A 9101-nucleotide genomic window follows, 5' to 3' on the forward strand; every position below is an offset into this window, starting at 1 on the left:
ATTTTGGAAAAAGAAAATAAAGAAATCCAAAATTTTTAATAAGAATTCCAGGATCGTGCAATGTTATTCTGAAGCTCCGGTCCAAAAGAATTAGACATGGCCAACGGCCAACCAAGCTTTAGCAGAACAAATACAAACATGTCCTTTCTATAATGGAAAGTGGAAATATCGGTCCAAAAGATTAGACATGGCTTAACAGCCAGCCAGGCTTCAACACATCTCAAGAAGCTCTAGAATTCATTCTTAAAAATTCTGAAGAACATTTTTTTTTTGAATTTTTCGAAAACTAAAATTTTTTGTATTTTTTTTCAAAAATAAAAATAAAAAGCTTAAACATAAAATAAAATTACCCAATCTAAGCAACAAGATGAACCGTCAGTTGTCCAAACTCGAACAATCCCCGGCAACGGCGCCAAAAACATGGTGCACGAAATTGTGATCACACTTTTCACAACTCCGCACAACTAACCAGCAAGTGCACTGGGCCGTCCAAGTAATACCTTACGAGAGTAAGGGTTGATCCCACAGAGATTGTCGGCTTGAAGCAAGCTATGGTCATCTTGTAAATCTTAGTCAGGCGGATTCAAATGGTTATGAGGTTTTAATAATTAAAAGATAAATAAAACATAAAATAAAATAAAGGTACTTATGTGATTCATTGGTGAGTGTTTCAGACAAGCATTTGGAGATGCTTTGTTGCTTCTAAACCTCTACTTTCCTATTGTCTTCCTCCAACCATGCGTGCTCCCTTCCATGGCAAGCTGTATGATTGATGAGCTGAAGATTGATGGTTTAGAATTTACAATAAATTCTCGTTGCAAGTATAGTTTCTAAACCAAGCAATAATACTTTCATATAAAAACTTGTTTGTCACTGAAACAAACCCAATAAAAATAAATAACCAAAGTATTTAAACCTCGGGTCGTCTCTCAAGGAGTTGCAGGGTAGTATGATTTATTATTGGTTATGGAAAATTGTATGTTTTTGGGTTTTTTAAAATAAGGAACAAGTAATTTAAATAACAAGAAAAATAAATTAATAATAATAAAATCTCTTGGCAAGGTATAAGAAATTGAAATCCTATCCTAGTTATCCTTATCAGGTGTGATGAGAATTGAATTCTGCTCCCACTTAAATTAACCCTTGCTAAACAAAGGAGAGTCAAGTGGACTAATTAATTTGATCCTCAAGTCCTAGTCAACTCCTATGGAAAGACTAGAGTTATTGGAGTACAAATTAACCAGCAGAAATAACAATCATCAATCACAAGGAGTTTGATAACTCAAGTGTTGCTAATTACTTAACCGAAGCCAAAAGGGGAAAATAAATCTAAATTGAATTGAAATCATCATAATTAAAACAATCATTAATCTGAAATACCTCAAATTGCATTTAAACATAAATTCAAATCCTAACATGGAAAGTTTTTAAATCAATAATGAAAAGATAAATGACAATTAAAGTAATGGAATAAATAAAAGTAGAAAGTAAATTAAAGGATTATTGAACCTGTGATTGAAGAGATCGTAGCTTAAACATAATAGAAATCCTGAATCCTAATCCTAAGAGAGAGGAGAGAGCCTCTCTCTCTAAAACTACATCTAATCCTAAAATTTTCGATATTGTATCTATCACTAAGTTGTTATTTGATTCCTCCATTCTTTGGCTTATATTATGTGTTTCTGGATTCAGAATTGGGCCGAAAAAGGGTCCAGAAATCACTGGGGGCGTTTTCTGCAAATTCTTGTACGTGGCGTCTATCACGCGTTCGCGTAGGTCACGCGTCCGCGTCATCTGACAGTTTTCCTTGTCACGCGTACGCGTCAGTCATGCATACGCGTCATTTGCGTTCTGCTCAGGGCACATGTCCGCGTCTTCCACGCGTTTGCGTCGATGGCATTTCGCGCTAGGCATGCGTTCACGTCGTCCATGCGTTTACGTCGCTGCCTTTTCTTCAAAACTCCATTTTTGTTCTTTCCTTCCATTTTTGTATGTTTCCTTTTTGTCCTTTAAGCCATTCCTGCCCTATGAGATCTAAAAATACTTAACACACAAATCACAGCATCGAATGGTAATAAAGGATAATTAAAATTAATATTTTTAAAGCATAGGAAACATGTTTTTCACATATATCATAATATAAGGAAGGAATAGTAAAACCATGCAATTTACGTGAATAAGTGGGTGAAGGATTGAATAAATCATTTAAAATGAGCACAAAATACATCATAAAATATGGGTTTATCAATGATCCTCTCAGATGAAAAGTACCAGGTACGATCTCTACACGGCTAATCAACTGTCGGATTTCTCGTCTCGGATGAAAAATACCAGGTACAGCTACTGCACGGCTAATCATCTGTCGGTTCTCACTAGCGTCGAAATAGGATATCTCTATCCTTTTGCACACTGTCACTGCGCCTAACATTCGCGAGTTTGAAGCTCTTCACAATCATTCCTTCCTAGATCCTACTCGGAATACCACAGACAAGGTTTAGACTTTCCGGATCTCAGGAATGCTGCCAATGGTTCTAGCCTATACCACGAAGGTTCTAATCTTAGATTCGGATGCTCTGTTGTCAGGAGAGATGATGCAAATCACGGATCAGAGACCCAAGAGAATATACTCTGGCTATCGTCCAATGACTACGTTGAACATCATGTAGACCGCTTGTGGTTGTCAGGCACGCGGATCTTGGCTAAGCGAGTAACGAAGATAGTGGGTGATTGTCACGGGTCACCCCTTCATTCTGACTTAACTGAATTAAGTAAAAGAGTATATCTTGGAGAAGAAGTATGCGTGAATTGAAAGAGACGATAGTACTTGCATTAATAAATGAAGAACAGCAGAGCTCCGCACCTTAATCTATGAGGTGTAGAAACTCCACCGTAGAAAATACATAAGAGAAAAAGGTCTAGGCATGGCCGAATGGCTAGCCTCTCAAATCCAAGGATGATAATCTCATAATCCCCGAATACAATAGTAAAAAGTGCTATTTATACTAAACTAGTTACTAGGGATTACAAAAAATGAATAACTAAGTGCAGATAGTGCAGAAATCCACTTTCAGGGCCCACTTGGTGTGTTCTTGGGCTAAGCATTGAAGCTTTCACGTGCATAGGCCATTCTTGGAGTTAAACGCCAGCTTGGGTGCCAGTTTGGGCGTTTAACTACAGTTCTGGTGTTTTACGCCAGAAAAGGATCTCTAGTGGGCGTTTAGATGCCAGTTTGGGCTATCAAATCTCGAGCAAAGTATGTACTATTATATATTTCTGGAAAGCCCAAGATGTCTACTTTCCAACGCAATTGAGAACGCGCCAATTGGGATTCTGTAGCTCCAGAAAATTCACTTCGAATGCAGAAGGGTCAGAATCCAACAGCATCTGCAGTCCTTTCTCAGCCTCTGAATTAGATTTTTGCTCAGGTCCCTCAATTTCAACCAGAAAATACCTGAAATTATAAAAAAATATGTAACTAAAATATACTAAAAACTATGTAAAAACAATACCAAAAATGGCATAAATTATCCGCTCATCAGAGGTCGTAATGGAACATCCTCAAAGGCTTGGCCGTTGCAACCAGATCTGGAGAGGCGATGAACTGCGGTGGCGACGGCAACGACGACGGCGAGGCGAGCTCTCTTTCCTCTCTGAATCTCTTTGTTTTTCTCTTCTCTCAGATATCCTCAGCCAGCGGCACTGAGTTCACACCCAAACTGTGCTCCAAGTGCTTCACATCCACCAGAGCAAAAGCAGAACAATCGGCAGAACTTGTCGGGAAAGACGACGCAAGGATGACACTGTGCAGATTTGACGCGCTATAGTGAGAGGGAGATGGCCTTGCGCTTCAGAGCTCCGGCACGGTGGCACGTTGATGTAGGCTCTGATGCGGGTGAGTCAGTGGTGTTTCTTCCCCATTGGAATCGAAAAATTTTGATTAGGGTTTTGGAGTTCAATTACTGGATCTCTTTAACTGTGGTGCGCTGTTGGTGCTTTCTTGTAATAAGAAATTCTAAACTTCTTTTAAATTCCTCTCAACCGTTATTCTGTTTTATTTGTGAACCAACCCATGCATTTTTTATTATTTGAATTTATAATCTGGTCATTCAAGCTTCTTTAAACTTTTAATAATGAATCTCATTCTTTAAACACAATACCAAAAAAGAATTTTACTATTACAAGGTAGAAAATTTTTTTTGGTGAATTTTTATAACCTCTTTTTGGGGCATACTCCGTGCCAGACTAAACAGACCCTAACTGAACCCAAATTTCATTGGACAACCAGAATCCAGACCTGGAGCCCAATTTCAGAAGTTTGCACCATCTTCCTCCTCCTTCAACGACGATTGACGGCCTTTTGTCAACGACGAAACCGTTGTATGACCGCCGCAAGGATAGATCGATTCTAGTTACAGCTGCTCTAATTGCCCCCTCCCCCATAGTTCCTGCTTCCCACGTTGACACTCGACGACCGACTCTACTCCTTATGCAAAGTGGAAGGTGACTACGCAATCAAAAACGCAACTTCTTCTCTTTCGGCGAATAGAACAGATGCAATGGGTCTCAATGATCCACACGCGGTTAGTGCGCAATAAGAATCCAGAATCGTAGCTCCTCTCCAACTGGCTTTGCTGATGACACTGCCAGATGAGAAGGCTTCATTCGTTGCACCCTGGAAGCTAAGGAGATCGATCGTGTTGAGGATCACTGCTCTTGCTTGTTTTTTTTTTTCTGGAGATATCTGCTCCTGCTTGTTGATGGTTATTAGTTTTCTGAGGTTTCGAATGGCCTTACTGGTGTCGAGGCGATAGAGAAAATAACTGATGAAGGAGAACAAAGGAATGAATGAAAGGAGCGAAAGCCAATCTCGTTCCCCTCACCACCAAAAAAAAAAAACTCTTCCTGTTTCCCATAACGGATCTTTAATGCACGTAATGGATCTTCAGTGTATGAGCTAGACGGCTCAACAGCAGAGCCATCTTCATTGCCCTCTGTGATTCTGCTACGTGTCAGAATCTCCCTATCTCTGTAAAATAGCATCTGTACCATATAATTCACCAGTAATTTATTGGATCTTTGTAATTAATTTCTTTTGGTTCTTATTGTATAAATGAATCCTCTAGCATGAACTTTGATAAGATATGCATTTACAAAGTGATAGTTCTATGAAATTCAGCACCAAGTTTTCATTTTTATCCATCAAAACTATGGGCTGTCATTTAAATTGTGTGGTTTTTTAACGTTTTGTTATTTGCTTACTGAATACTGTATCATAAACTTGTATTTGAATAATTTGTTCAATTGGTTAGTAGTTGTTAGTTTGAATAATTTGTCAAAAGGACCTGTTGTGATAAACATGGAAATGAGGAGCATAATTTTTAATGTGCTGTGTTCGGGGTTCTCTATTTAAATAATTTAACAATCTTGTTTTACAGGAAATTTGTACCGAGATTGAACACAGATGGTTGGGATTTCATGGTACTTGTGAATATATAGAGATGTAATCTTATCTAGTGACAATCATATCAAAACTATTTTCTTTCAATTCAAGGTTCACTTGAGGTGGTAAAATGGAGTCAATTGATGTGTTGAAAACCAGAAGTGTTTTTTGATTTTAGCTTCAGGCAGGTAATTACTCTATTCTTCTTTCCAGAATTCCATTTTACCTGTTTGGTCAGAAAAATTAAAATGATAGCTTCCTATTTAAAAGGAAATAAAAAAAGGAAATTATTGTGAAGGACTACTAAGAATACTAGTTACAAAAAGGACTAATTATTTTAAAATTATTAAAAAGGACCAAATTAAATAGGTAGAAGGACCAAATAATTTTTACAAGTAGACTTTACTACCCTTAATTTCATTTAATCAATGTTTTTACTGAAAATTATTACTGCTGTTAACTTATTAGTTAATATTTTAATTTTGTATGATGATAAACATTATTTTTGACAGCATATTATTTTTGTCAATTCATCCTTTTCAATATATAGGAAAACTGGCTACAAAAAGGGAAGAGTATACCACCATTATTTTTTCTCTTTTTCACTTGTGTCACTTTGCTTATCATTCTCTTTCTGCAATTCTTTTAAATAAAGAGTGAGTTATCCTAGGCTAGATAAAGAGATTTGTTCAGTTATCCTTAGGTTGTGATGTTTAAGAAGTTTGTGTTTTTGTGAGAAATTGTTTGTAATAAACATTGATATAGTGAAAAATCCCTCTTTGGTTGTGGATTGGATGTAGATTCCATTGTTGGAGATTTGGAATTGAACTAGTATAAGGCTTAGTTTGGTAAAATTTTTACTTTTTAAAAGTAGCTTAAAAAAACTAGCTTTCAAAAGATAGCTTTTTAAAAAGTGTAGTATTTATGTTTGGTAAATCAAATTAAAAATGACTTTTAATAAATACAAGCAACAACAATTACGTTTGGTAAAATAACTTTTAAAATTTAAAAATACTATAAAAAACATAAATTTAAGCGTTAAATTTAAAAATTAGTTAATATATGAGGTTATATTAGACTTTTAAATTTTGAAAAGCACAAGCCAACTTTAAAAAATTTTGCCTTAGTTGCTTTCAAAAGTACTCTAATCTTTTAAAAGCTGCAAACATAAACACATGATGTTTTTGATTTACAAAATATAAAATGAAGAGCTTGTATTTTTAAAAAGTACAACCACTTTTTCAAAAGACTTTACCAAATCTAAGCCTAAATTTGTTGTGCCTCTTTTTTCTAACTCTCTCTTTGCATATTTTGATCATATTGTATTAATAGATTTTGCCGCATACTTAAGATACTTTACTATATTCATATTGCACAGTCATTTGTGATATTATTTACAATGTACATTCTAAATTCTTTTATGAATCTCCTACTGTTTGTTTATCTCTCTACCTTTCTAGGAGACAACAAATAAAATATTTCCTCAAACAATAAGAGACATTTGAAGAGACCGGCGATTATGATTTTATTGAGAAAGAAAGTTTTTAAATGGTATTTGATTCAATCCCCTTCACAATACTATCAATTGCTTTCTAAGTTGGAATATCCGTATGTAGGGACGGATCCAGAAATTTTAATATGGAGGGGCTGAATTTTAAATAATTTTTTTCATTCTATAAAAATAATTAACATATAATTGTTAGAGTTAGTTTTTTAAAAGAAGGGGAGAGCGAGAGCACTACTCACCCCCCTCTAGGTCCGTCTCTGTTCGTAAGATAACGAAGTCCTTTAATGAATAAATAATAAGGAATGGATTAACAAATTTTGCATTATGGAGGATCAAATAATTTTTACACCTTTAATATGTCAAAAGCTATACATTTGCATCTCTTCTATAATATATCTTGGAGCATCTTTCAAAGAGAAATTATATTTAGTGTTTGTTATTTGTGTTGAATAAATATTTTAACTTCCAACTCTTCATAAAAAAAATTATGCTCCTCATTTCCATGTTTATCACATTAGAGTGCATAATATCTCATCATGTTTGTACGCTTACTATGAATGCTTTTAATGAATGCTTTTATATCAGAGTGTTTGTACACTAAGGTAGCGTTTGTTTTGAGGTACTAGGATAGAGACTGGAAGACTGAGACACAATATCATGTTTGTTGGTTTAGAGACTGATACTAAAATTTCTGTCTCTGTCCCTAAAATTTCAGTATTTCAGTACCTCCAAAAAGTAGGGACACAGGGGACTGAAATTTTTAGAGACGGAGATTGAAATTTTAATAACATTTTATACCTAAAATACCCTCATTTCAATTAATTAATTTCAATTTTATCCTTTGTGCAAATTAAATTAGAGTTTTATTCTTGTTTCAATTTTTGTCCCTCCCTTTACGCCAAACAGAATACTGAAATTTATTTCGGTCTCTGTCTCTTAGTCTCTGTCTCTCAGTCTCAGTCTTTTTGTCTCTGTCTCTCCACCAAACGCTACCTAATTGTATGCAGCTCATGATTTTAGTATCGATATTTTAAAGTTGTCTTTTTCTCTTTTTATCTTGTAGGGAGAATTTAATTTGCATATACACAAGTATTTGATTAGGAAAAATTCGCAAAATTACTGCTTCAACGATAAAATTATCATTTGAAAAAGATAATTATAATTTTTTTATAGTTTCTTCTAGAATACTATTTAAGTTTTTTTTTAATTTATAATTTGCACTAAGAATAATTTTGTTGCATTTAGATTATAGAGATTGTTAATAAATAGATTTTTAAGGACCATATTTATATTTTCTCTTAGTCATGTCAATGGATAAGTCATCGATTGAAAAATGATGCCAAGGCATCTTAGGCTAGTTTCACTAGCATTTTTTTGTTAGTTTTAGTTGTTTTATGCATTTTCTTGAGCTTAAAGTAACCAAGAATGGTTAAATGAATTACAAAGCAATGAATCATCCAAACAGTATGATTTTGATGCAAATTCCATGAGTTTTTAGTTATATTACTTGAATGCTATGAATGGAAGATTTCTCATGAAATTTTGCAAGACTTTGATGCAATTGTTTGGATGATTTCAGGGAAGAAGAGGCTAGGCAAGGAAGCAACAAAATCAATAAAGGAAGCTTGAATATCACATGTGGAGTTTAAGTTCCAGTTTAAGCCTAAACTGGAGCTTAAACGCCAGAATCATGAAGGGTAAGAAATGCTGGAACTGGCGTTTAACCTCCAGTTTAACCTTAAACTGGAAGTTAAACGCCAGAATGAGAATTTCACCAAGGGAGCATTTCCACGTTTAAGCTCCAGTTTAACCTTAAACTGGAGCTTAAACGTGTTCGACACAATTTCTCACCAGGAAGCATTTCCACGTTTAACCTCTAGTTTAACCTTAAACTGGAGGTTAAACGCCAGAAGTAAGAAAGGCACCAGGAGCATTTCCACGTTTAAGCTCCAGTTTAACCTTAAACTGGAGCTTAAACGTGTTCGACTATTTCTCTCCTCCAGGGTTGCTTTCTCATTTCCACGTTTAAGCTTCAGTTTAACCTCACACGGAGAACTTTGGATCATTTTCTGGGAGTTTTGTAATTGAATTCAGAGCTATGACTCACTAAACCCCTTTCATTGGGTTAGGGAGCTCTATTGTAATTCAATGAAT

Source organism: Arachis ipaensis, chromosome B04, assembly GCF_000816755.2.
Source record: "Arachis ipaensis cultivar K30076 chromosome B04, Araip1.1, whole genome shotgun sequence".
Lineage (NCBI taxonomy): Eukaryota > Viridiplantae > Streptophyta > Magnoliopsida > Fabales > Fabaceae > Arachis > Arachis ipaensis.